Raw genomic sequence first — 6,000 nt, forward strand, 5'->3', positions numbered from 1 at the left:
AATCTGGAAGGTCGTAGCCCTTGGCTCGAGAATATTTGCTTAAATTTTTAAAAAACATTTTTTTTCCTCTGATCATTCCTTTAGATAATTCATCAGCTGAATGTCCGTCGCCATGGATTTGTCTTTTCATTTTTTAAATTATTGCTTTCCCGTTTCGTCCATTTTTCTTGTTATACGTTCCAGATTTTGTCAAATTTAATCATCCATTTATTGCATTGAATTATTGAATACTATTTTAAGTGCTATAAAATTTTTAGTTTCTAATTTTTTGTTTTGTTAACACACTTACTCTTTTTGCACAGATTTTATGTCTTTTTAAAGATGTAAGAGTATTAACTAGATTCTTTGGATAAATTTTTCAATTATTTCTGCTTCCCCTGAATTATTTTTTCTTCCTTTTTGGGTTTGGGGGGTGGTTTGGATTCATGATAGAAACTGACTGCTAATGTCTCAGTGCACAGAGGTTCATTTTCAAGGTGAAAGAGCTCATTTAACCTGTGTGTGCCTTTATCAGCTGTCATAGTGAGGAGACCAATGCTTGTCAACCGGTGCTGGGCTTTTCCTTGAGGTTGTTGGCAGGGACCTGATATTTCACTGGCTCTCCTGTGTAGGTAGGTTTTTCTTCCCTTGAGGCTGATCAATTTCCTGGGAGAGGAATTCTCAGCCTCCTTCCCGGGAGCACAAGTCAGTCTCCATGTTCTGGCTGCGGAGCAGTGGAAGACAGCAGGTTTCCCCATGTGTGTGTTGTGTTTATTCACACCCCTTCTTTTTATTTTGCTGCCTTGATTTGAGTCTTGGACTGAGTCTGGTGTGCTCAAGTCCAAAGTCCCTCCAGAGAGGAAACCTCCTGTATGTAGGAAAAGCAATCGCGTGGTTGTGTGGGCTTGGGAGAGATATGGAGCCTAGTTCTCATGTAAGCTTTCATCAGGCAGCCTGTCTGCAGGCTCACCCCTCACCAGCCTTTCCAGATCCCTGACACCTCCCATCTGGGTACCTTTCCAGGCTTGCGCTGGATCCATCCATCTGGCATCTCGATGGCTCAAAGGGGCCCTCAAATGGCAGTTGGATTTTAGTTGCTGCCTGTTTATCCACTTTGTTTCCTAAATTTTGTTGACCATCTTGTCTGCAGTAATTCCGTTTCTCCTTTCTATTGTCAATTGAGTTCTTGACTTCTACATTCCTTTAGTCTACTGATGCATCAGGACGGGGTGGAGTGGAGCCTATCTGACTTTCAACCAACCTTTCATCTGCCTGGTGCTGACTTTCCATGCCTAAAGTGGGTGAAAAAATAAAACAGTCGACACCCTTGCAGGATCACTTCTAAGGTCTACCAAGACACCTCATGCACATGTTCATTAGAAAGCAACTCCTGAGGATCAGGATTACACGACCCACTTTCTGCCGTAGGGAGGAATACACATCATTCTAGCAGACAGAAGAGGGGGACCTTCTGGGATAAGAGGTGTTGCAGAGCCACAGAGCAGGTGAAGTCACAGACAGAGCATGGAGGTGACAAGGTGACCAGCGTGTTCTAAGTGGTAAGAACAGATCAGCATGTGCTTGGGGCAAGAACACAAAATGCAATAGGAAGGATGTACGGGGAGTCTGGTGAGGTCCTTCAAAGATGCCAGTCATCAGGGAGCAATTACCCCCGTTGCTCTAACTTTCTGCTGGCCTTCGTAAGTGGACTGAGGTGGGTCCATTGTCACGAGAATCTCCAAGGGGAGGAAGTGTACTTATCAGCAAAGCCCAGTGACTCTTGGAAACCCCCACTGAAGGTGAGCAGAGAGGTGCCGTTCTGGCTCCTTAAGCAAGGGAGCAAAATGAAGCCCAGCAGGACTGGAGAGAGATGATGGGCAGTGTATACAGTGGTGATCAGAAAGGTGGTCAGAAACTTCTGTGCCCTCATGTTGATATGAAGGTGGTTTGGCAATAGAGGTCTTGAGAGTTTTGTTATTTCTTGTCTTCTCACATTCAACTGTGAACAAGTTCCTTCCTTTGCAGATATTTGCTGAAAACCAAGAAGCAAACTTCTGTTACACATGGCGGGTAAATTTCACAGTGGACAGAACCTCCCTTTACCACCATGGAGGTGCCAACAATTTAAATCCATTTGTTCTTTGGAGGGGGGTGTAGTCAATGCTCATATTAATGGCAAGGAGAGAGAGAGAGAGAGAGAGAGAGAGAGAGAGAGAGAGAGAGAGAGAGAGAGAGAGAGAGAGAGAGAGATGTGCTCGTTTCTGCTGAAGTCCACCAAAGAACTTTAGTGAGATGGAGGGTGCTTGATGGGAAGTACCATTATTTCAGTGTCTAATTTCTCAAGTTGTCCAGAGGGTCTTGAATTTCCAAATCATTGCTAGTAGCAGCAATCACTAGCACCTCTCATTAACTACTCTGACCTGAATTAATTTTGAGGCATGAAAATTATCTTGGCTCTGTTTTTTTGCAAGCATAAACATCATGTGATATAGAAGGAGCTTAATTTTAAAATGATAGCAATCTGAATACATATAATATATCAAAGGTTTCAAAATTATGACTTAAAAGGATGAAAAAATTGCCCAGACAAGTAAAAAAGAAAGTCACAATAAATGATGCATCATTATATACTTTTCTAAGGTATAGAATAAATAAATGATTGAATAAAGCAAATGGGTAAAATAGACAAATTTCCCATATGGAATTCTGAATAATGTCTGGAGATCTCCTGCCCTGGAGGAAGTGGAGCTTATGCCTCCATTGCCTAGGTGTTGGCTGTGAATAGTGACTCCACATGGAGTAAACATTAGAAAGGTAAGAAAGGGAGGCTATAGCGGGAAGGATGATGGACACTACCTCAGCCAGGTGATCCAGAGCATCGAGAGTGATTGACATGTTTATGGAACACATCCTCAACATGATGCCATGAGATTGGCACTTTACCTCTCTGGTTTCCCTCTGATAACCCATAACCCCAGCTCAATCGTGAGAGAAACATCAGACCAATCCCTAGAGCAAGATATCCTACAAAACACCTGACCAATGTTGCCAATGTTGTCAAGATAATTAAAAAAGGAAAAGACAGGGGAACTGCTGCAGTAAAGAGAGGCTGTGGAGACATTACAATTAAATAAAATATAGTATCCTGGATGGGATCCTAGCACAGATAAAGGATGTTAGGTAAAAACTGAGGAAATCTGCATGAGTATGGACTTGTGGTACTAATAATGTGTCAGTACTGGTTTATTAATTATAAAAAAATATGTTATAGAAATAATGTAAGATATTGTTAGTAAGGGAAAGTAGAGGTGAGATACAGGGAATTCAATTCAGTTCAAAGTGAATTGAATACTCAGTTGATGTCTAATTGGGTAAATATCATCAGTAACATTTTCATTAGTACAATAACAGTTATGGTCTAAATGAGATTATCTTTCTTAAACATTGTATTACTCTTCATTGAGCACAAGATCTAGACTTTTTTTTATACCAGGGTTTGATTGTACCAGGATCACTTAACCACTAAACCACATTCCCAGCTCTTTATTTTGAGACAGGGTCTCACTAATTTGCTTAGGACCTCACTAAGTAAGTTAAGTTGTTGAGATGGCTTTGAGCTTGTGATCTTCCTGCCTCAGCCTACTGAGTTGCTGGGACTACAGGTATGCACCACTGTGCCCAGAAAGATCCAGATTTTTAGTATGGTATTTGAAGTCCTTGAAAAATCTGGCTCTGGCCAGATTTAAAGATTTTACCAACTTCATTTCCTATACACTGTGTACCGATCCACTCAAAATCCTTGAACTTTCTTGCCTTCATGTTTTTGTTTGTTTTTGCTTTATCTCCCCCAAATGGTCTTTCTCCCTTGTCTATTAAATCTTCCAAAACAAAATTCAAATACAGTTTCCTCTGTGAAGCTATATCCAGTTGTTGGCACTCAGGACTGGCTCTGTCCTCTGTGGCACAGGTAACAAATTGTGTAGCTGTCCACAGGACTCATCATGCTCTGCCGTGAGTTCTAGTCAGGTGTGTGTATTTTTTTGCACCACACCCCAACATTCTGCTTTTTGAATACACACCCTCTTGCTTAAGGCCCTTACATACAGGTAAGTGCTAAAGAAATAATCAGGGGCCAGGTGCTGTGGTGCATGCCTGTAATCCCAGCAGCTCAGGAGGCTGAGGCAGGAGGATGGCAAGTTTAAAGCAAGTCTCAGCAATAGTTAGTAGTTAGGCTGTAAGAAACGCAGTGAGACCCTGTCTCTAAATATAATACAAAATAGGGCTTGGGATGGTTCAGTGGTCGAGTGCCCCTGAGTTCAATCCCAGGTACCAAAAAAAAAAAAAAAAAAAAGAAAAGAAAAGAAAAAAATAATCATTTAATGCAGTGGTTCTTCAATTGGGCTGAATAGTTTTTATGGTTCAGATATGAGATGTCTACCCCAAAAGCTCATGTGTTTGTGCAGGAGGTGAAATGATTAGATTGGGACAGCTATAATCTGATCAATGGGTTAATGCATTTCATGGATTAATGATTTGCATGGACTACTGGGAGGTAACTGTGGGCAGGTGGGATGTGGCTGGAGGAAGTGTGTCATTGGGGGATTATATATTTCATCCCTGGCTTCTTGTACGCTCTCTGTTTCTCATCTTCCATGGCTGAGCAGCGTTTCTCCACCACTTCCTTCTGCAGTAACGTTCTGTCTCATCTCAGACCAACAGCAATGGAGTTGGCCTACCATAGCTGGGACCTCTGACTCTGGGAGCCCAGTTAAACTTTCCTCCTCTAAGCTGCTCTTGTCTAGTATTCATCTCACAGTGACAGAAAGCTGACTAACATAACAGTAGAAGAACATGGGATTATCTTCTTAAAGGTAGCAATACACAGATTCTATCTCACAATTAGGCAGAATCTCTGGGAATGGGGCCCATGCCCCATATGTTAGAGTTCCTCAGGTGATCCACTGTGGCTGGGGAGAAGGCAGCAGCAAGAGACACCCTAAAGCAGGTAGATGGAAGGGGCCTCCCCTTCACAGGCCTTGATCACATCTCTGAAGATGGATAGCTGAGCCTGGAAAAGTTTTGACTTCGCCCCGGCTTTGAAGTGAACTTGAACTTCTAAAGAAATCTGTGATGACACGAGAAGCAGATATGATGTATAGTTGAGCGACGAGGCCCCACATGTGGAAATGGTTTGCTGCACTCTGGAATGTACCTGTGGAAAATGTAGCTTTGAAAATGCTGGTAGCAGATGCTCCTGTTCATACACATGCAATTGACCGATGATGGTGTGCGATCACTTCTTTTCGGAGTCAAAGTGTCTTTTGGGAGGTGTTTTCCTCAACCAGGGCCACGGGGCTCACGTGTGCACTGTCCAGAATACACCTTTGAGGCAGCGATACCTCCTGGAGGCGTATCCCAGGCTCTTGTGGCCGGCCCCCTTTCTATCTTTACAGGTGCACTGGCCAGGGTGGGAGCTGTTTCTCAAGGTGCCAGTCTACCCGGTTCCTATGAAGCAAGGCCACTGTCACAGCTCAGTGGCTCTCAATCTGGAACATGCATCGGAATCACCTGTGGCACTCTGTCGGACATCACAGGGCCCCACCTACAGTTTCTAATTTAGTATTTTTGGGATGAAACTCAAGAATTTTCTTTCCTAGGTTTCTGTGATGCTGGGTGATGCCGATGCTGCTGGTACTGGGACCAGAGTTTGAGAACTACTACTCTTAAGTATAAGGGCAAAAAAAAAAAAAAAGACCGATTAAAGAAAAACTAATCCATTAAGTTTTTAAACAGGTATGGATTAAGGTTGTAAGTGCTTATAAAGGCTAGTGGAGAAAAGAATGACTATGATTCTTAATGTTTCAAGAACTTTCTGTGGCTTAGCAACGCTACCCTTTAGCAAAAAGGAATACGGAATAAAAGTGCACATGATTTGCTACCATAAGCTGCTCTGAGCCAGGAGAATGTGGGTGACGGTGTGCCATGAGATGAGGGCAGTTATGTATCTCTGCTATGGAATCT

This window comes from Ictidomys tridecemlineatus, chromosome 12 (genome assembly GCF_052094955.1).
Source record: "Ictidomys tridecemlineatus isolate mIctTri1 chromosome 12, mIctTri1.hap1, whole genome shotgun sequence".
Classification (NCBI taxonomy): Eukaryota; Metazoa; Chordata; class Mammalia; order Rodentia; family Sciuridae; genus Ictidomys; species Ictidomys tridecemlineatus.